The sequence below is a fragment of the Rattus norvegicus genome, chromosome 9, assembly GCF_021556685.1.
Source record: "Rattus norvegicus strain SHRSP/BbbUtx chromosome 9, alternate assembly SHRSP_T2T, whole genome shotgun sequence".
Classification (NCBI taxonomy): domain Eukaryota; kingdom Metazoa; phylum Chordata; class Mammalia; order Rodentia; family Muridae; genus Rattus; species Rattus norvegicus.
The window spans coordinates 120,819,801-120,842,534 of NC_141542.1; the positions used below are offsets into that span (position 1 = coordinate 120,819,801).

At 48.9% G+C, this 22,734-nt stretch overlaps 1 long non-coding RNA gene and 1 pseudogene across 3 annotated transcripts; one reads left to right on the forward strand and one right to left on the reverse strand.

Annotated features, from left to right (window-relative positions):
* The first annotated feature begins 362 nt into the window (after positions 1-362).
* On the forward strand, positions 363-14,516 carry LOC148003882 (ATP-dependent DNA helicase DDX11-like; annotated as a pseudogene). The gene is made up of 9 exons (XR_015629817.1): positions 363-491; positions 3,341-3,586; positions 3,973-4,059; positions 4,464-4,618; positions 8,451-8,496; positions 9,129-9,236; positions 10,747-10,834; positions 11,222-11,427; positions 14,244-14,516. The product of XR_015629817.1 is annotated as an ATP-dependent DNA helicase DDX11-like (transcript).
* Positions 11,596-22,706, reverse strand: LOC148003883 (uncharacterized). 2 transcript variants are annotated; one of them, XR_015629820.1, is made up of 5 exons: positions 16,535-22,706; positions 14,452-14,605; positions 12,426-12,543; positions 11,825-12,034; positions 11,596-11,712 (listed from the first exon to the last, which is right to left on the reverse strand). It is a non-coding gene; the product is annotated as an uncharacterized LOC148003883 (long non-coding RNA). The 2 variants fall into 2 exon arrangements; XR_015629819.1 differs by lacking the exon at positions 16,535-22,706 and having other exon boundaries at positions 14,452-15,627.
* Between the last annotated feature and the right edge of the window lie 28 nt (positions 22,707-22,734).

Below are 22,734 nucleotides of genomic sequence, written 5' to 3' on the forward strand. Positions count from 1 at the left end.
GACGTATATTCAGCAGAGCATTCATACTTTAAATAAATAAGTTGTTTTAAAAAGCGCGATATTTCTGTGAAAACAAAAAAACCCGATAAATGGTAATAGTAAAATCCTAATAAGAGGGGTTGGGGATTTAGCTCAGTGGTAGAGTGCTTGCCTAGCAAGCACAAGGCCCTGGGTTGGATCCTCAGCTCCGGAAAAAAAAAATCACATATCTTATTAAAATCCTAATACGAAAAGTTAGATCAAGGCTCAAGCACATAGCCCTAATCAAAGCAATTTGAACCTCAAGTCCCGAGACGAGGTGGAGCGCGCAAGCGCAGTGGCGCGGGGGCGTGTCCAAGTGGCCGGTTTTTCCGTTTGCGCATGCTCCTTCGTTGAAGCTTCAAAGCTTACCGCTGCTGCTGGGCTTGCCTGCTGGTCTCAGGGAGTCCGCCCTGCGGATGAGAGCGAATACGGTCCTGCGTGAGTGAAGAACTGACACCGAAGGCAGAGAGGTGAGAAGGGCAGACTCGAGCGGAGGCGCCAAACTGAGGCTGCCAGGGACCGGCGTGAGCGAAGCGCACCCTAAGGTCAGATTGTGGGCAGAGGCAGCATGGCAAAGAAGGAACGCGAGGGGCAGCCCAGTGGTGGTAGCAGGTTGAGTTCTAAAATTTTTTCTTTTTTTTTTTTTTTTTTTCGGAGCTAGGGACTGAACCCAGGGCCTTGCGGTTGCTAGGCAAGCGCTCTACCACTGAGCTAAATCCCCAACCCCGAGTTCTAAAATTTAAGGAGGCTGTATTAAGCGATTTTCGGGCATTATTGTGTATAGTGGACATCAGGTGAAGACCTACAGGTTGACTGATAATTAACGAGATCCAATTTGGCAGTCTCTCACAGGGCCTATACTATTACTTTCTCCGTTGCACTGTCCTCCCCCCGTCCCCCCTTTTTAAGGTTCAGAAAATTCTGTCTGATGTGTGGAAGTCTTCCACATTTGCGGTGGAAGTGTCATAAAAGTAGGAGTAAATAATAAATGCATGGTTCCTGTATTCAGGAACCTGTCCTGAAATCCAGGCTAGCTTGCAGTGCTCATGTTTCCTCTTCTGCTCTCAGCCCGGGTCCCTGGTTTTCCCAGACAGTGACATTCTTCACCTTAGTGTGCATAACTCTAGGACCTCTCCTTTTTAGTCCTGCTACTTCTCTGTTGTACCCAGGTGAGTTTGGCCATAGCCTGCTCTTAGAGCGTGGGTCCAATGCTTGCTTTTTGTTCTTTAAGTAACTATGGTACTCCTTAACACCCAGCCCCTTTCAATTGTAGATTAAGCTCCCTGGTGCTGCTGGGCAAGGGCTCCAGCAGTGAGCATTGCCCCCAGTCAGCAGTCCTTTAAGTTCTGTACCTTTAGCGTCCAGAAGCATGTCGAGTCCTGATATCAGTGATAGGTTAAGTGAAATTAAGGGGTGGTGCTGGGGGCTCTGTAGCGTGCTTAACACACTTTAGATGCTCACAGTCTGTGCTTACCTTTTAAAAACTACTTTTATTTTTACTATTTTATGTGTATGGGTATTTTGCCTCCCTGTATGTCTGGATCCTTTAGAACTGGAGTTAGAGACAGTTGTGAGCTGAGAAGTGGGTGCTAGGAATTGAACCTGGGTCCTCTGGAAGGGCAGCACGTTCCCTTAACTACTCAGCCATCTCTTCACGTCCTGTTGGTTACTTTTCTTTACCTTCTCTTTGTGTTTTAATGGTTTCTATGCACAGTGAGTACTATGTGAACTCCCCCAAGGAGGTACTGTGCACAGTCAGTACTAAGTGAACTCACCCAAGGAGGTACTGTGCACAGTGAGTACTATGTCAACTCACCCAAGGACATCGGGGCTGGAACTCACACAGGACAGGAGGCAGGAGCTGATGCAGAGGCCATGGCTTGCTTCCCCTGGCTTGCTCATAGAACCAAAGACCACCAGCCCAGGGATGGCACCACCCACAAGGGGTCCTCCCCCCTTGATCACTAATTGAGAAAGTGCCTTACAGCTGGGTCTCATGGAGGCATTTCCTCAAGGGAGACTCCTTTCTCTGTGATAACTCAGCTTGTGTCAAGTTGGCATAGAACCAGGCAGTGCACTGTCCCATTTTTGCATATATACAAAAATATTTGCTTTTACATATATGGGAATAAGCTTTGGGAGGCAGGTCAGAGTCCCAGAGCTCCTGAGATGAGCCACTGTCTCGTCCAGGATTGCAGGTGAGAAGTTGTTTTTCTTAGGGTCCTCCCAGGACAGGTGAGTTCAGAACCCTGCTCTGGAGACTTTCAGCCACCCCTAAATGCAACAAACTCAGAAGGTTAAGAAGAGAGAGGGTTGGGGTTGGGGATTTAGCTCAGTGGTAGAGCGCTTGCCTAGCGAGCACAAGGCCCTGGGTTCGGTCCCCAGCTCCGAAAAAAGAAAAAAAAAAAAAAAAAAAAAAAAAAAAAAAAAAAAAAAAAGAAGAGAGAGGGTTAACTCTAAAGAGTCACATGAACCCAGATGGATCCTAGGGGCAGCAGCCTGGGGGACTCCACAGTTTCCTCTGTAGTCCGTCTTCTGGTCTTCATGGTATAGAGAACTGCAGATTGTATCCACAGCAGAAATCCAGCACTAACAGTTCTGGAGGTTCAGGTCTGGAGTCAACATTTTCATAGTTTTGGCTCTTCCTGAAGGCTATGTGAGTAGGCTGTCCGGCCCACTCCTGTTCTGGTAGCTGCCATCTTCCTGCGTTTCTTTATGGTACCTTTGTTTTCTGTATGACTGCATCTGAATGACCCTTTTTTATAACGCTGCCAGTCCTTGTAAGAATGAGGACGCACCTAAGGGCCTCATGGTCAGTCAGACACTGGGGTTAGGAGCACAGGATAGGGCTGCCTGTCAGCGTGAACGGTACTATGGAACAGTGTTACCTCAAGCAGGAAGAGTGTTTTGGACAGTAGACATCGCCCACAGTAGCAACTCGTGTGACTGACTATGCGTGTTTGGGTTTTGTTGCCCTAAAGCTTGGAGTCAGAGGTGGCCTTGGCAAGAATTTTGGATTCCATGCTTTATGTTACTGTATTTTTCCCGTCATTATTTAGATATTTTGTAAGTTGAAAAAAACACTTAAATTCTTTTGGGACATGGAGCTATGCAGCCTAAGAGCAGCTAATTCCCCTTCTCGGAACCAAGCTTACTCCTCCCTTCCCTGTCTCTGGTGACCACTGATTCGTTTCCATTCTAGATGGTCTTGGAACATCATCGTGTTCAGAACCAGGGTTTCTTTGATGGCCTTATTACATGGGGCATCATCTGGGAAGCTTTGCTTCTGGCCTGGTGTGAGGTCGTTTTCCTCCTGCAGGGAAAGTCCTTAAGTCTGATTTGTGGGGCCCTCTCCTGGCTCCGGGACTTTGAACAGAAGAAATTGCAAGCAGAGGTTGGTCTCCTCGCTCCTGCATCTGGCCCCAGAAGTAGTGGGAGGAACTCAGTCCTGTCTTCCTCATCCTGCCAAGAACCCTCTGACACCCTGAGACCTGCTGGAGATCCTGACTGGGTCACTGAATTTGTGCAGAAGAAAGAAGAAAGGGACCTGGTGGAGAGGCTGAGGGTGAGATCCGAGGGACTGAGAAGGGGAGTGATCAGGAAACAGGCTTCAATGATTATTTTCAATTTATTACAAGACTTAGGATTTTTTTTCGTTTGGTGTTGCCTCTCAGTCCTTGGCTGACCTTGAGGTCATTGCTGTCTCCTTATGATGCAAGCCTTTTCCATTTTTCACTCGCCCGGGAAAGGACAGAGTTGAAGAATGGCGGTTACTGTATGCCTTGGAGGAAGAGAGGATGTGGCCCCACTGACCTGAGCAGTGGGGCCAGATTGGCAGAGAGAATGGAGGTGGTAGCACCCTGTGAGGGGCTCCCTCAGTAGATTTGTTACTGAGAAAGGCCTGGGGTGGCACTTCTGCAGGAGTCTCTTTCTGCTGTCCCTGTCCTCTAGGAGGAGCAGCTGAGGAGGAGGAAGCGAGAGGAGCGGCTGCAGGAGGTCTGCCAGGATGGAAGACGCAGGTTTGCTGCCAAGCGCTCGGTGAGCACGTGGAGGGCTGTGGGGTGTGGGCAGCTGCTCACTGCCTGGGCCCGACGTGAGACACCCGATTGGCAGACCCCACTCTTGCTCCCATTGGCCACCATCTCCTCAAACAGTGGTTGGGGCTTTCTTTCTTTCTTTCTTTCTTTTTTTTTTTTTTTTTTGGTTCTTTTTTTCAGAGCTGGGGACCGAACCCAGGGCCTTGCGCTTCCTAGGTAAGCGCTCTACCACTGAGAGGTTGGGGCTTTCAAATGGTGGAGGATCTGAGTCAGGCAGTGGGGTTCATCCTCTGAGGAGAATGTGGTGCTCTGTTTTTGGTGGCAGCAGTGCTGGGCCCAGGTCTGTCACAGAGTGAGCTGGAGCTCCAGTGCGAGACTTCTCTTTGTGTCTTTGTTCCCACCCAGAGACAGGAGGAAGAGGAGACCGAGACTCTCCTGCGCCTCAGCAGGGAGATGCTTGCTGCAGACACAGCACCAGAGCAGCTGGGGCAGCTGGAGTGTGGGGAGGAGCATCTGGTTCTGGCAGAATATGAGAGTGATGAGGAGAGAAGAGGCAGCAGGTGAGACCTCGGGTGTCAGTCTGCAGCCTCAGCCGCAGCACCCAGGAGACCGCCTGATAGCCGACTGCTTGTTTGTTCACCTTGGGCTTGTATTTCAGCGGTCATAAGTGCTGGTGACAACCACGGTTGACTCTTTTCTCTGTGACAGTCCTGTGTATGTGTTGAGTTAGTTTTCCCCACTGTCGTTCAGTGGTGGAATCCTGGAGGCCATGGCTCGGTCAGGTGCTATGTCTTGGCCATTGCTGTGGGCTCATGAATGGAGGAGAGCTGGGCCTGGATGTAGTCCACCTGGTTCTGGATTCTGTGTTCTCCACCAGTAGCATAAGCATAACCGTCAGAGAGTTCCAGACTCACAGTTGACATCGTTTAGCGTTTCTGGTCCAGATGAGCAGAAAGCTCTTATTTTATGAGCTTCACTTGTGAATGACCCAGGACACTCCAATAGGAGGGACTTATTCATGGCTGTACCACACAGTTCCTCTCGAGGCGCTCTTTTCTCATTCCCACTTTACTTCTAGTAGGGAATGTCTGGTGGCCCAGGTGCTGCAATCTGGAGTTTCATGTGCACAGTGACCATAGATGTCAGTGTCAGGGTGAGTGAGACACAGGACTTTCATGGCCTTTAGGGGAGGAGAATAGACTTCTTCCCAGCTGGAGTCCTGTTCAGGATATATCTGTGGGCACCCTGTTTAGCCAGTTGAGGTCAGCTGGGTATAGCCCTGTCCATGACCAGCGTACATTTCTAGGCTGGGAGAGGGGCAGGAAATAAGTGTACAGTTCCAGTTTGAAACCAGTGTGTTTGCTTAGAGGAAAATGGAGTAGGATAGTAGTAGTGTGTAAACTCAAACCGAGGTGAGGTCTGCTGAGGCATGAGGGCTGTGATTAGGGTCCCATAAACTCACTGGGCTGGAAGTGGAGAGAGTGTGTGCTTGAGGGAAGGCCCAAGTATCAGAGCAAAGAGAGGAAGAGACAGAAGACCTAAGGTTGGAGCAGGTACAGGTCTCTGAGGGCTGAGTAAATACTGGATGGATGTCAAAGTACAGCAGGATGCTGGGGGAGGGATTAATTCAGCCTGAGAGTGCTATGTTCCATATCCAGTACCAGAATGTCCTTAAAACATTAAGGTTTGTGGGTATTTGCATCTCTCCCTGGCCTCGGGGATCTTCAGCAAATATTGGCCCCCCAAGAGCAATGGCCCACGAGGGCAGTGGGAGCAGAGATGCCAGGTAGGGATGGGTCGGAAACCCCTTGAGTACATAGGGGGAAGAAGACACCTCGGGAGAGCTGGAGAGAGGCAGGTCAACTTTACCTGTGGGTGATTCAAGCCTTCTATACTTTGGGGGTTGGGCGTTAGGTGGTAGAAGCATGGAGGATGGGCAAAGATCATTGGCTGAAGGCTTAGGGTACCAGAATGCCTCATTAGCATGGGGAAGTATTTCAGCAATCTCAGGTGCTTGCTGAGTGGGCTGTTAACAGTAAAAAGGAAGGCATACCTGTACTCTTGACCAAGGTTACAAGACATTCTGCACATGGAGTTTTTTAATTCCCCAGACAAGGTCAGAGAAGGGGAAGGGATCCTCCATATAGTGTAAGGGTCTGTGATTCACGGAAGAGTGGTATCCTGGACTCAAATAGTATATAAAAGCAGAGTGTTTTATTCAGCAGCAGTCCAGCATGTTGGCATCTTCCATTACCAAGATGGAGACTGCCAAAGTGAACCCTCACCGCCATTTGTCTAGAGACATCCTAGAACCACTATTGGAGGTAGAGGGAAGGACTGGAAAGTGCTGCTGGGGGAGCCTGAAAACTGCTGCTGACCCATTGCCCTTGCTTGGCTCTGGCAGGTGGTGGGTCAGCTTCTGGTGGTGTTGGCAGTTTCTGATTGGCTGCCCAAGGCCTGGGATTTTTCCAGTAACTGGCTTGCTTGGACTTGCCCAGTTCTTGGAAACAGATCTAGGCCTAGTCTGGTGAACTGCCACTTTGAAGCCTGTCATGGAGTCTTGGAAGTTTCGTTATTAACCAGGCTCTGATAGGCCCCTGAGGTAGTGCAGAAGTAAGAGCAGCCTGGTACTGGGCTTGTACACGTGGCCTGAGGCATAGTAGTTGGGTGTCACCTTAACAAATCAGCAGCTCTCCCGACCACATCCCAGGAGGACTAATGAGGAGCAGCAGTGTCTCTTCCAGGATAGCCTAAGGAGGAGGCCGACCACATAGGGGCAAGAGGTAAGAGAGAGTCTGCCAAGGGACAGCAGTGGCTTAGATGGCGGTCCTGGGGAAGGGGTGTTCGAGAGTGGCAGAAAGAACAACCCAAGTCAAATTGTGGGGTAGAAGCTGGCAGCCTTATGTTCTGTTGGAGACAGCTCTCTGAAGATCACCACATAGCTCAGTCAGATAGCTCAGCTCTGTCAGACCAAAGCCCAGTCTTTCATTTACATATCAAATCACTCATCCACTCCAGGTTCCCCTCTGATTATTTCTTGAATCAGCCTTTTATGACCTTACCCTTTGGATCCTTAGAGAAGGACTGCAAGTACATTTTTTTAAACTTGGCAAATGAATTGCTTGCCTTTGTAAGCACTGGCAGTAAGCTGGCTGGGTAGTTCTTGTTCTGAGATCCTTCCTTCATTGCTTCCTTAACATCTGAAAAGTTGCCTCTGTTCCTTTAGGTCCATGAAACTCATTATGCAATTAATTTTCCATTCTCATAATTTGCATAGTTGAAAAATTATATATTTTTGTACTCATGTTTTCAGAGTTCTTCCCCACAGCCTTAAAGCTTTCAGTGTTTACCATTTTACTGAGACATTAGACATTCCCTCACCTTCTGGACCACTGCTGATTCTAAGTATAATGGAGTCATCAGCCTCAGCAGAGAGAATATCCCCTTTTCCACCAAAACCTTGGCTGGGAGAATATTTCCCAATGGAGGAGCATGAAGTTATATATATATTATACAAACAAACCTCATGCCTCACCACTGTCAACACTTGTGGAGCCTCATACCCTGCTGGCTCAGTTCCAGGGCTTGTAATTTTGTCATGCAGTCCCTTCCACGACCATGCAGAACTTTCATTTTATAGCAGAATGGCGTATGAGGCTGTAGGGTCAGAGATTACATCTTGGCTTTGAGTATGTGAAGTGGCTTTAAGAACTGCAAGTCGGGCTGGAGAGATGGCTCAGTCGTAAGAGCTCCGACTGCTCTTCCAGAGGACCTGAGTTCAAATCCCAGTGCCACATTGTGGCTGTGAACCATCTGTAATGGAATCTGAAGCCTTCTGGTGTGTCTGAAGATACCTACAGAATACTCAGTCTACAGTGTGCTCACATACAGAAAATAAAAATTAAACAAAGAGAGATAACTGCAAGTCTAGGGCTGGGGAGATGGCTCAGTGGTTAGCAGTGCTGAATACTTTTCCAAAGGTTCTGAGTTCAATTCCCAGCAACCACATGGCAGCTCTGAAGTGCCTGATGCCCTATTCTGGTGAGCAGATAGATGTACGTCCAGACAAAGTACCCATGTAGACAAAATACATAAAGAGGTCTTTAAGGAGAAAAGAACTCCAGGTCTTTTCCTTCTCTGTGTTTTCTAGGTTTCACAGAGTTGAGCAGCAGTGAAGGCAGCTAGAGAGCTCCTGAGGAGCAGGCTTGGCAGTTTCCTGGGTCATGTCTGTGTTGTATTCAGAGCTTGCCCCTCAGCCCTGTTGACTTCTGAGGACAGGCCTGCCCTCCTGCTTGTCAGTGAGAGCCCAGAGCACATTTCAGTACTTTTAGGTATTTAATTATCCCAAGTGTGCTGTGTGGAGACTGACCTCCATCTTGGTGTGTCTCCTAGGGTGGATGAGGGTGAGGATGACTTGGAGGAAGAACATATAACCAAGGTAAGCTGCCCGCGTCTCTGATCCAGCCACACTGGGCCTAGGACACACAGGTTCCCCTCTCCAGGGGGAGGTGGGGAGGGCAAGGAGGAGCAAGCATGTGTCGAGTCCTTATTCTTGGACTCTCATGGAGTGTTGTCTTCTTGCTTGTGTTCCACATACATGGAGTGCAGTGAGCTGTGTGTGCCTTGACACCTCTCCATGTTCAAAGTCCTTGAGTTATCTGAGATGGATCTTTTCTGTGCAGTGTGGATGTCCTTGTGCTCTGCTCTCCTGTCTTACTGTGCACCTCAGGCTCCACCTCTCCTTCCAGGGCCTGGGTACAGAATAACCTTCCTCCCATGCTCTCCAGAGAGGTGAGGTCGTTGCCATATCAGGAATCAGCACTGTGGGGAAACCCACTTTCCCAGGGTCTCCTAGGTCTTCTAGCCTAGGACTTGAGTCTGAGTTTAAACTGTGGGAGACTTGGGTCCTAGGTACTGCTGGGCCCCAGTTAGGTGTAACCTGACCTGAGCAGAGTCTTTGTCATCTCAGGAGTGTGCATTTGTGACTGCCCTGCTTCCTCCTGCAGGATCTCAGGCCAATGCGGCCAATTAGACTCCCCTCTTTGAATCCCTTTCCTTTCCTCTGGTCAGATTTATTACTGCAGTCGGACACACTCACAGCTGGCCCAGTTTGTGCGTGAGGTGCAGAAGAGCCCTTTTGGCAAGGAGACGCGGCTAGTTTCCCTTGGGTCTAGGCAGGTAAGCAAAAGGAGGTGTTCTTGTCCAGACAGATGCCTCCTCCTGTGTCTTTTCTCTTGGCCTAGGCATAGACAGAGGTTGGTGAGGGCAAGGTGGGCCTGGGGGCAGCGCTTCTTGGTTGGCCAATTATTCTTTATAAGGTGCAGGAGACACAGACTAGGCAGTGAGTCCTTCCTTTGTCCTTCAGCCAGCGCCATTTCTGTTCTTTATCTTTAAAGACATCTGTCAGTGTTCAGTATCCAAGATGTTCAGCTGAGCTCAGAAATGCCTTGAGTGGGAGAAATCCTCTACCCCAGGAACCAGTCCACCATTGCCTATCCAAGACCAGATGGTCAGTCCTGCTAACCTACTACAAGTAACGTTATATACAATGAGCAGGCTAGAGTTAGGAAGATAATATGGATGCATATAAACACGTATGGATACATATATCAATGAAAGAGAGGCTGTGAATTGGAAAGATAGCAAGGAGCGTTTGGAGGGAATAAAGGGTAGGAGAAAAAAAATGCAGTTTCAATCTCAAAGACAGAGAGAGAGAGACAGAGAGACAGACAGACAGACAGAGAGAGAGAGAGAGAGAGAGAGAGAGAGAGAGAGAGAGAGAAATGCAGTACTACTGTGGCTTCCATTTCTCTCATCTAGGCCCAGAGATCACAACAAAGGACAGTAATTTTTTTTTTCAATAAAGGGCAGAGGTTTTCTTAAAAAACAAAACAAAACAAAACAAAAATCCCACTGCAAACTCACCCTTTGGTTGGAAAGAAAGACAATGTGAGCACATGAACGATACCCTTTCATGTAGGTTGGTGTGGTGGTGCACACCTTTCATCCCTGCACATGGGATACGGAGGAAGAGGAAGGTTTTTGAATTTGAGACTCGACTGCTCTACACTCTCTCAGAACAAACGACCACAATGCACACTAAGACCCCAAAACCAACTAAGGAACAAAACCCTAAAATACTGGTACAGAAGCGGACTGTGAGGAAGCTTCCTTCAAACAGTATGAGCTTGGGCTGGAGCCATGGCCCAGGGGCAAAGAACACTGCTGCTGTGCTCTTCCCAGGGACCCAGGTTGAGTGTCTAGCATCTCCATGGCAGCTCGCAGCCGTCTGTCACCCTAGCTCCGGGGCATCGTACGCTTCCTTCTGGCTCCCCGTGCACGTCCCAGGCATGCACATGGTGCACAGTTAGACAAGCAGACAGAATGCCCACACACATAAAACCTAATCACCCCCGACTGATACAGAACACAGTGGGTTCTCATGCACGCAGAGAACAGGTTCAGTCTTAGAGTTGGTGGAGAGCTTTGTGTGGTGTAGCTTAGGCACAAACAAAAACTTCAGGAGGGCAGAAGAGCAGTTTAGTGGTCCGATTCTGTGTTAATGGTCCATTCTGTAAGCAAGGGTCAAGATGAGGCAATCTTTAGAGTTGACTGAGGGTAAGCTTGGTAACAGAGGTTTCCCAATGTGAACGAAAGCCACTGCTTTCCCTCTTCTCCTGCCTTGTAGAGCCTTTGTGTGAATGAAGATGTGAAAAGCCTGGGTTCTGTGCACCTCATGAATGACCGCTGCGTGGACATGCAAAGACGCAAACACGGTAAGTACAGGACTTGTGTTGTGAGACGTGCCGGACAGCGTGTGAGTGGCAGAAGTGTGGTGGGGTCTACAACAGGGCCATGGCGTGAGGACTGTGTTAACCAGAAGGAATGGCTAAGCGGGCCCTGGTTTCTGCCTCAGGCCCCTCCTTGGGCACAGGTGTTGGTGCTTCCTGGGTCAGCATCAGGGACGTGGCATAGACGCGTTTGTGCCATCTCTTTTTGGAGAGCATAGAGGACAATTCCCATAGTATCCCGACGAGGCCACAGTAAGCAGGAATTTCCTACCCCGTGAACGTGTGTGGTTCCGTATCATCGTTCCTACTCCTGACCCCAGACGTAGCTGAGCCCCTTCCTGTCCTTGCTCCCCTCCATCTGCACCACCACAGAGAAGATGAGAATTGGGGAAAACAAGCCAAGGAGAAGGAGACAGAAGATGCAGGCCTCCTGCCCCTTCTACAACCATGAGCAGATGGAGCTTCTCCGGGATGAGATTCTGCTGGAGGTGAAGGACATGGAGCAGCTCGTGGCCCTCGGGAAGGAGGCCCAGGCCTGCCCCTATTATGGAAGCCGCTTTGCCATCCCTGCAGCCCAGGTGAGCGAGCTGGGGAATGGGAAGTAGTCCGTGTGCTGACACAAGGCTTTCCTCATCTCTCTTCTGTAGAGGACAATGTCCCTACCTGGGTTAGCATGACAAGTGCGTCACATCTCACCGGGAGCTCTCAGGCTCAGGAACCACACTGGAGCAGGTCATGCTCTGAGCTTTAAGTTTATTCTCACCTCTGAGTCAGGATTAAGGTTGTTGGCTTGGTCCCACTCACAGGTAAATAAGAGCATCTGGTGTGAGGGCTCTGGATCTGCTGATGAGGGAAGCCATGTCCTAAAATATTACAGACTTACTGTTACAGTCAAAGAAAGTTCTGGCAAAATAAAGGTAGGCAGAAAGATCTGGGGCAAATGAAGTAGTATGATAAGATTCAATGAGACTTAACCTTAGAGAACTAAGTAAGCTGAGAGCTTGAGGATCCCCAAGTCAACAATCAAGGCAAGTCTGCAGGAGAGATATGATCCGGACTGGCATCCAAGGAAGGAGAACAGCACATGTCTGTGCCAAGGCCAAGGCTCCCACTTCCCAGACAAGTCAGGTACTTCTGTGTGTACTGGCACTGACAAAGACCCTTCAGATTCTTCACCTGCAAAAACTTCCAAGAATAGACAATAGAGTACAATCTCAGGGTATTTCCCCAACTTTCAGTAATGCCTCAATAGAGTATCCTTTGACCTCTATACGGTACCCAGAAAATAATCATGCTACCTCTTCCCCCCCCCCCCCCCCCACACACACAATGATACAGACAGACAGAGAGAAAGAGACAGGCAGACAGAGACTGAGAGGCAGGGAGAAAGAGCAAAGGGAAAGAGAAACAGATGCAGAGACAGAGACAAAGCAGGAGTATCAGAGAGACAGAGACAGTGGATAAGGAAGTAAGTGACTAAATATGTCAATAATATCAAGTGCTTGGCAAGGTTATGGGCTCTCAGAGCCATACCGTCTGTGAAAACTAGGGTAATGTCTGTAAGCCTCATACATACCTTGTAGCACTGAGTTGGGCCTACTCAAAGAAGCACACGGTAACAGAAGGAAAGGGCAGAGAGGCCGACCACTTGTTATCCTTTCTTGGAGGGAGGGGTTCCACACCTGGAAATGGACCTGGCAGAGGAAACAGAAAAAAGGATCAAATGAAGGCAGAGAAGTCTGCTGAGGAATCTTCATCTATGTCTGGAAAGCATTACTTGAGGACACAGTAGAGACATCGCAGTTATGAGCTGATGGCTGAGTGAAAACAGTGTCAGGTATAACGTGGGGAGAAACTGAGCTGGCAGAGAGAACACACTACAAGGTGTCAGCCTTGAGCCCAGGCAAAGTGAGAAGCTGAAGCCTCTAGTCCTGAGTCTGAGAGTTTTCAATGTTGGGAGCTGTGGTGGCCACTGGAGCAATTCATGGTCTTTAATCAGACTCTCAAGCAGTGCAGGAGAGGTGACCTGGAGGGAGAGTCTTCACAGAGGAGTCCTCTAGATGAAGTCCCCTGTGAGCATGTCTGTAGAGGACCTCTTTGATTACCTTAACTGACAATGGAAGGCACAACACTTTGGGTAGTGCCAATCCCTAGGCTCGTGTCCCAGACTGCATGACAGCAGAGAGCTCTAGATGAGCACAAGCAAGCAAGCCTCATGCAGGCCTTTCTTTCCCTCTGCTCTAGACTGTGGCTATGACATGGGTAGTCCCTTTGCACACGAGCCTTAGCTTCACATGGTCATGCAGTATAACTTGGAAGTGTCACGTCACTGTGATAGAAATGCAACTGAAAAGGGTTTATTTCAGATAATTTCACTGACTCTCAAACAGCCCAGGGCAACAGTAGAGATATCAATCTGCAGGTCCCAACTCATGCTCAGTGGAGCTTTGCCTCTCCCTCTGAGGGTCTCATCTCCAGTCATAATGTAAAAATGTCCTTCAGGGCATTCTGTCAAGGGTCAGAGGGACTTCTGTCAGTGTGTGCCAAGTGTCAGATTACAGCACAGGAATTTACAGTGACCCCGAGCACCTCCACTAATGACCTTCTGTGAAATACCAATCATATTGAGAGGCAAGCATGTGATACTCCCCTTGTTCTGTGTGCTACCATTTTCTCCCCAGAGCTTGATTCTGGACCGATTTCGTGGAGAGGCCTTGGAAATCCCTGTTTATTCTTTGCCTTAGAGCACTGGAAGCTCAGTTGGACAGGATCAGAGTTGCAAATGTCTGTGGTCTTCTCTTGGGGAGTACTCTGGAACACTGGATTAGCACAGACTTCAGGGCCGGTTAAGAAATATGCAGGGGGGCTGGAGAGACTGCTCAGTGGTTAAGAACACTGACTGCTCTTCCAGAAGTCCTGAGGTCAAATCTCAACCACTACATGGTGGCTCAACAACCATCTGTAATGAGATCTGATGCCCTCTTCTGGTGTGTCTGAAGCCCACTCCAGTACTTATTAGAATAAATAAATCTTTTTAAAAAGAGAGAAATCTTTAGGGACTTAAGTGCTCAAGCTTCCCGAGAAGCAGGAATTCTGTAATGGAAGGAAATATCTTCACCTTATTAGGAGATAGAATGAATGGGGGATGAGGGCAAACAAGGGCCAGCTCATGGATCCTATGTGAATGATTGTTATTTGGTCTTGGGGTACAGGGATTGAAGGCATCTGCTCAGGTCTTCTTTTGGGCAGATACCAAAGAGGCCTTGCTCTTGTGAATGGAGTTCCTGTGGAGAATCTGTATCATGTACACACTACATTAATGGCTTGACTGTTGTCTTACTGGGTAGGCATGCAGAACAAACGTGTAGGAATCTGGTGTCTCTCTTGTCTACAGATGCTGATGTCCATTCTTGGCAGACGCTCCACACTGATACAGCAAACAATCAGCTCAGCACCTGGGTGTTCTTCTCGACCGCAGGGAGATGCTGAGGTGGCCCATTAGAGCCTTGATCTTTGTCCCTATGCCGGGCACCACACCATCCCATTATATTCCACCTGGACATTTGTTCCTGTGAACAACAGCCTCACATATTCCTGCATACCTTGCTCAGGGAGGAGGGTTTTACTCTGTGTTTCCAGATCAGCGTTGGTATTGAGATGTGATCCTCTGCAGTGATGACCACCTGCCCTCATCGTCAGAGAGCTATGTCCTTCCTGACCCCACATGCACCAGCTCCTGTAGGACGGAGGCGTCATCTGCAGAGGAGAAGCAGAGGAGGGAAGGCCTTAGATGCAAGGTGAGGGAACCCCAGGTACCATGGACAAGGGCAAGCCCACCTTTGCTGAGAACTTCCTACTGCATGAGATACCCCCGTGTAGATTACAACTCTGGTAAGAGCCAAAGCGCTCAGGAGGGAAGGACACTGGGGAAATGCAGAGACGGGAGAACTGATGGGCCATTGCCTTGTCCTGAATGACTAAAGCCTGCCCTTGAGACATGCAGTGGCCATCAAGAATAGCCAAGGCCATCGACTACTGGACGTCAGCAAGTTGTGTGTCAGGAAGCTAATGGAACAGCACGTCCTTTAGGGCGGGGAGGGAAAGGGGTCACATGTGCCATTGGGCTTCGTCTCATGCTGACTCTGGGATAGGGAGAGTCCGGACCCTCTATGTCCTGTGCAAACTCAGGTTCCATAGGGAATCCATGACCATCCTCTGCAGATGAGGACAGCAGTCATGAGTCCCAGAAATGAAACCAATGGAGAACAGAATCGATGGGGCGGTAAGTGGCTGAGACACCTGATAGAGGACTGAGTGAAAATGTGACAGGTCACGAGGTCAGGCCAGCCATGTCCTGTTCCTAGAGTGAGGAGAGCTCACACTCTGAAGTGTCTGACAGGCTGGAAAGTGTTTTCGTCTCCCCATCTGGATTGGATAATTTTCTATCAATTTGGTAAACTTAAAGTCATTGGGGATGAAAATGTCTTGTTGAGAATATGCCCTTATCAGATTGTGAGTGTGTCTGTCCTACATTTCATTATTAGTGATTGACTGTGTTTAGTCCAGTTTGGGTGACAGCAGACATGGGAGTAGCTAGCCACTTTTGGAAGATAAATGGTTTTTGTCTTCAGAGCCATGGGGAAGCAATAGAGTCTTGACAGGCAAGCCCTGATGCTCTTGTGCAATCACTTGAAGCACCCAATGTTCTGAGGGGGAGATGAGATTTCCTTTTTGGTCTTCCTCAGGTGGGAAGGGCCGTTTCTCTTCTGATATGCTGCTGCAGACACATGGGGTAGCTACAGCTCCTGAATGGAGGGCACAGGCACTAAATTGGCTCTTCTTCTTGGGACAATGTGAAGCAATGGCAGGCATGGAAGCCCTTCTTGCCATCTTGTGTGCTGATAGTGTCAGGGCAAGAGGCCCATGCTCTCCTGAGGGCCAGATGTGGAGGATGCCAAAGTTGGGCTCACTGGCCCTTCTTTTTAGGGAAAGGCCAGGCATAGAGTGATGTGCCCTTACGGGTTGCATAGGGCATGGAATCTCAGGCTCGGCTGAAGTGGTAAATCTATGCTCGGGCCCCTTGTGACCTTTTTTTTAAAACTAAAATAGGTATCTGTCTGTTCATTAAAATCCCCCCCCCCCCCCCCGGAGTTGGTTACATAACCCAGGGCCTTGCGCTTGCTAGGCAAGTGTTCTACCACTGAGCTAATCCCCAACCCCATTAAAATTTTAGCTGTGATTCCAAGATCTCGTTGGCCTAAAGCCCCATGCTTCAGAGCATGTTCTATTGCTTTAATCTGGATAGGCCGCTGTGTGGTATTAGCTTCACTTCCATGCCCCGTGGATATCTCTTAGTGTCCTCACTGGAGGGCCTCATGCCTGGGGGACTATGAGGACATGGTGAATCATGTCTTCAAGCTGCCCAGGAAAGTGAGCTGGACTGTCCCAGGTTCCCTTGGCAACCCTTTATCTAGGTCTGTCTGCTGCTTCCTCCGAAGGAGCCATACCTAGTGGTGAGGAAATGGACAAGGAAGTCCAGATGCACTCCTCTGCCTCCTCGCCAGCATATGGCTGCCCCATTATGCCCTCTGGGCCATTCAAGCTCTGTTCCCACTCTGCATTGCAGTAAGGTGCTGGGTTTGCACTCGATGTCCAGGACAAAGTTTGTTACATAATCCACATTACCTTCTGCATGTCCGAGGGGAAGCTGGGTTTCCTGCCTCGACGGACAATGTCAAGGCTGACACTGTCTGCCTGATTGTTTTCATTGCCTCTCCCTCCTCCTGCAGGCCATCCTCCACTGTCAGGTCAGAGAAGTGTCCTCCTGGGGCACACTCAGCAACAAGATGGACCCGACTTGCTGTTACTAGAGCCTGGGAGAGGCTGATGGTGTAGCATGGGGTACTGACCAGCCCATACTTGTTGACACTTTCATTGGGTCTGCTTCCTGTCTCTTTGAGAGGCGCCACATTTTGAAGGTAAATGGTGGGTGTTTGTCTTTAGAGCCCTTGTGTAGCCACAGAGTCTTGACAGGCAAGTCCTGATTCTCTTACACAGTCTCTTGAAGCACCCAATATTCTCCAGGGGTGGTGAGATTTCCTTATAAAGAGTCTCAGGTGGCCATGAGCATTTCCTCTTCTGATATCCAGCTGCAGACGCACGGGGCAGCCACAGCTCCTGAATGGAGGGCACAGGCAGTAAATGCCTCTGTTCTTGGGACAACGTGAAGCAATGGCAGGCATGGAAGCGCTTCTGCCTGAATGTTTTCTTTGCATCTCCCTCCTGAAGGGACCGTCATTCATGGTCAAAGAACTTGCCTACTGGGGCACACTCAGTAACTAGATGCACCCACTTTTATGTTTCTAGAATCTGCAAGAGGCTGATGATGTAGGATAGTGTAGTGACCAAGGTCAAGGTTGTGATGCGCCCTCCCATACTTGTCTACATTTTCCTTGGTTCTGCTTCCTGTCTCTTTCACAGGAGCCACAGTTGGAAGATATATGGTGGGTTTTTGTCTTTGGTGTCCTCGGGATGCAACAGAATCTTGACAGGCAAGCTCTGATTCTCTTATGCAGTCTCTTGAGGCACCCAATATTCTGAGGGGTGGTGAGACTTCCTTGTTAGCTTCTTCCTCAGGTGGCGTGGGCATTTCCTCTTCTGTTATGCTGCGCCAGACACATGGGGAGGGCATAGGCAGTAAATCAGCTCTTCCTTTGGGGAAAAAGTAAAGCAGTGGCAGGCGGGGAGGCACTTCTTGCCATCTTGTGTCCTGACAGTGCTAGGGAAATGGCCCATTTACTCCTGAGGGCCAGATGAGGAGGAAGCCATGTTTGAGCTCACTGGCCCTTCTCTGCTTGGAAGACCAGAGACAGAGGGATGTGCTGGTGATATGGGTGGCATAGGACATGGCATCACAGGCTCGGCTCAAGTGTTAGGTGTGTGTTTATGCCCCTCTTGTACCCATTCTTTTAAAAGCAAATAAGTACCCATCATTCTGCCACATTATTTACAGGGATTAGAAGATCTCTTTGAAATTTAAAGCCATGCATGGCAGCATGTGTATAATGTTGCAATCTGAATAAGTCACATTTGGAATATGTCTACCACGTTTACTGTCCTATGGCTGTCTCTCAATGACTTTCATGGAGGCCTCATTTCTGGAGGAAATGAGATGTTGTGATGTGGGTTTTCAGGTTGCTCAGAGGCATGAGCTGGACTGTCACAGGTCCTAGTGGCAATCTAAGTCCTTGATCTCTTCCCTGGTTGTTCTTCTGAAGGGACAGTACCCCGTGTGAGGACTGCACCCACGTGTCTCCGTGCCATCCTAAGGCCCACTAATGCCAGCTCTGGGTCCCACACTGCCATTTCAGTAAGGCCCAGGATTGTACTTGATGGCCATGCCAAAGTCTATCACCTTCACATGACCCTCTGCCACTCTGAGGAAAAGCTGGGGTTTCCTGTCTCGATGGACAAGGTCAAGGCTGTGGCATTACGTTATTGCCGATTCTATCCGCCTGACTATTTTCTTTGCCTCTTCATCTTGGGGTGGGCCGTCCTCCATTGTCAGGTCAGAGAAGTTTCCCCCTGGAGCACACTTAGTGAGTAGATGGACCTGCTTTGATGTTACTACAACCTGGATGAGGTAATGAAGTTAAAATGGTGTAGTGCACGACATCAGTGATGTGATGCCCCATGCCATATTGTTTACCTTTTAATGGGTTCTGGGTCCTTCCTCTTTCAGAGGGTCTACTTTCTTGTAAGATAGATGGGGGCTTTGTCTTTGGTGCCCTCCCTCCGGAAGCAACACAGCTTTAATAGGGAAGCTGTGATTCTCTAACACAGTGACTTGAAGCACCTAATCCTTAGAGGACATGATGAGATTGCCTTGTCAGAGAATTCTTCAGGTAGCACAGGCATTTCCTCTTCGATGTGCTGCTGCTGACACATGGGACAGCCACAGCTCCTGAATGGAGGGCACAGGCAGGAAATTGGCTCTTCTTCTTGGGAGAATGTAAAGCAATGGCAGGCATGGAAGCCCTTCTTGCCATCTTGTGTCCTGATAGTGCCAGGGGAACAGGCCCAGGCTCTCCTGAGGGCCAGATGTGGAGATGGCCAAAGTTGGGCTCACTGTCCCTCCTCTTATTGGAAGAACAGAGATAGATGGATGAGCTGGTGATGGGGTGGCATAGGGCACACAAGCACAGGCTTGGATGAAGTAAAAGATCTGCGCTTAATCTCGTGTGTATGCTTCCTTTCACAATCAAATGTGTACCCATTGGTTCATCATACCTTTTTGCAGGGATTCCAAGAAATTGTTGACATTGAATGCCTTGTCTCTGAGCATGTCTATATTGTTTGATTCAGAATAAGGCACACTTGGGATATTTCCTTTACAGTTAACAACCCTTGGATGTCACTTAATGTCTTCAGTGGAGGGCCCTCATCTCTGGAGGAACTGGGAGAATATGGTGAATTAGGTTTTCAGGTTGTGGAGAGACATGAGCTTGGATGTCACAGGTCCCCATGGCAATTTTTTCCTCAATGTCTTTCTTGGTGCTTCTTCTGAAAGGGTACTACCCAGTGGTGATAGAGTAGCACACCCCAACTCACACATCTGCCTCTCGGCCATCATATGGCCACAAAAACAACCCCCCTTTTCACACACTCTCGTTTCAGTAAGGTGTTGGTTGTACACTTGATGGCCATGGCAAAGTCTATTACCTTCACATGACCCTCTGCGTCTCTGAGGAAAAACTGGGGTTTCCTGTCTTGATGGACAATGTCAAGGTTGTGGCAGTGCTTTATGGCTGACACTGCCTGCCTGAATATTTTCTCTACCTCTACCTGTAGCAGGTCATCCCCCATTTTCAGGTCAACTTCTTTGGCACACTCAGTAACTAGATAGGCTCCACTCCCTTTGACTCAAAGAGGCTGATGCTGTCGTGACCAATGTCGAGAATGTGATGTGACATCCCATGCTTGTTTACACTTTTATTGGGTCTGGTTCCTGCCTCTTTCAGTGGAGGCTCTTTCTAAGTTGAGAAATATGGTGGGTCTGTTTCTGGAGTGCTCGGGAAGCAACAGTCATGACAGGCATGCGCGGATTCTCTTTCAGTCTCTTGAAGCACCCAAATTCTCAGCGGGTGATGAGATGTCCTTGTTCGAGGTTTCCTCAGGTGGTGGGGGATCTCCTCGTCCAATACACTGGTGTAGACACAAGGGAAAATGCAAAGCAGTAGCAGGCATGGAAGCCCTTCTTGCCACCCTGTGTGGGTTAGTGTCAGGGAAACAGGCCCATGCTCTCCTGAGGGCCAGATGTGGAGGAAGCCAAAGTTGGGCTCACTGCCCCTTCTCTTTATGGAAAGATCAGAGGTAGAGGGATGTGCTAGTGGATGGTTTGGTATGGATGGGGTGGCATAGGACAGAAAGTCACAGCCAGATGAAGAGGAAGATCTGGGCTCAAACCTCTTACATAACTTTTTGTTAAAGTAAAAAATGTACCCGTCCGTTCATTTTATTTTTCCGGCTGGGATTTCAGGACCTCATTGGCTTAAAATCCCATGTTTCAGAGCATGTTATATTGTTTCAATCTGGATAGGTTGATTTCCAGTATTCAATTCACCTTCCTTTACCCATGGGTGCCTCTTAGCGTCTTCAATGGAAGGCCTCATGTCTGTGGGAACTATGAGGATATGGTGAATTAGGTTTTCAAGTTGCCAACAGAACTGAGATGGAATGTCACAGTTTCCCGTGGCGATCTTTATCTGTTTCATGGTCCTTCTCTGAAGGATGATAACCAGTGGTGATGGTATAGAGTACCACACTCGGAGCGCACACATCTGCTTTCTTGCCATCCATCACATGGCTGCTGTAATACTCCCTATTGGGCATTAAAGCTCTTGGTCCCACATCTCAATTTCAGTAAGGTGCTTTGTCTGTTCTTGATGGCAAGGCCAATGTCTATTACCTTCACGTTACCCTCTGCGTCTCTGAGGAAAAGCTAGGGTTTTGAGTCTCCATGGAGAATGCCAAGGTGTGGCAGTACTTTATAGCTGACACCGTCTCCCTGAGTGTTTTCTTTGCCTCTTCTTCCTGCTGTGGATCATCCTCCATTCCAAGGTCAAAGCAGTGTCCTCCTGGAGCACACTCAGTAACTGGATGGACCTGCTCTGATATTACTAGAACCCGGAAGCGGCTGATGGTGTAGGATGGTGGAGTGAACAATATTGAGGTTGTGATGTACCGTCCCATTCCTGTTTACCCTTTCATTACATTCTGCATCCTGCCTCTTGCAGAGAAGTCACATTCTCAAAACATGATATGGTGGGTTTTTGTCTATGCAGTCCTGGGAAGCAACAGAGTCTGGAAAGGCCAGACCTGCTTCTCTTGCGCAGTCTCTTGAAGCACCTAACATTCAGAATGGGTGATGAGATTTTTTTTTTTTTTTGTCAGAGTCTTCCTGAGGAGTCATGGACATTTCCTCTTCCAATGTGCTGCTGCAGACACATGAGGCAGCCACAGCTTCTGAATGGAGGGCACAGGCAGGCAGTGAATCAGCTCTTTTTTGGCACACTGTGAAGCAATGGCAGGCGGGGAGGCACTTCTTGCCATCTCGTGCCCTGACAGTGTCCGGGCAAAGGTCTGTGCACACCTGAGGGCCAGATGTGCAGAAGGCCAGATTTGGGCTCACTGCCCTTCTCTTTAGTGAAAGACCAGAAATGTGCTGGTGTTGTGTGAGGCGTAGGATATGGAATCACAGGCTTGGCTCAAGTGTTAGGTGTGTGTTCATGCCCCTCTTGTACCCATTCTTTTAAAGTCAAATATGTACCCTTCATTTTGCCACAATATTTTGCAGGGATTCCAAGATCTCGTTGAAATTTAAAGCCATGCATCAGAGCATGTCTATAGTCTCAATCCAGATAGGTCAGAGTTGAAATACTTCCTCCACATTTAATGTCTCATGGATGTCTCTTAAAGTCTTCAATGGAGAACTTCACGTCTCTGGGGGAACTGGGATGATCTCATGTTTTTCAAGTTGCTCAGAGACATGAGTTGGAATGTCATAGGTCCCGCAATCTATTTCCATGATCTCTTTCCTGGTGCTTCCTGATGAGTAGGACCCACTGATGTCGGAATGGAGTAGCTGTCCAGACTGTTGTCCAGACTGTACATGTCTGCCTCCTTGCCATCACATGGTCCAATAAGGCAACTTCTGGGGCAGAAAAGCCCTTGGTCTCACACTGCTCTTGCAGGAAGCTGCTCGGTCTGCACTCCATGGCCCGGGGCAAATCTATTACATCCTTCACATTACCCTCCGCCTCTCTGAGGAAACTGGGGTTTCCTGTCTCCATGGACAATGTCAAGGCTGTGGCAGTACTTCATGGCTGACACTGTCTGCCTGAATGTTTTCTTTGCCTCTTCCTCCTACAGTGGACACCCTCCATTATCATGTTAAAGAAGTGTCCTCCTGGGGCACACTGAGCAACAAGATGGACCCGACTTGCTGTTACTAGAACCTGGGAGAGGCTGATGGTGTAGCATGGGGTAGTGACCACTGTCAAGGTTGTGATGCACCAGCCCATACTTGTTGACACTTTCGTTGGGTCTGCTTCCTGCCTCTTTATGCTTTTTTTTTATTTAAAAATTTAAACATGAACACACATTAACTTTTTTATTTTTATTTCAAATGTTATCCCCTTTCCCAGTTTCCCATCCATAACTCCCCTATCCCATCCCCCCTCTCCTTGCTTCTATGAGGGTGTTCCTCCTCCCCAACCACCCACCCCTTCATGCCTCCCTGCCCTGACATTCCCCTACACTGGGGACGGGGTCCAACCTTGGCAGGGCTGCCCAGTGGTGCCTAACAAGGCCCTGCTTGGCTACAT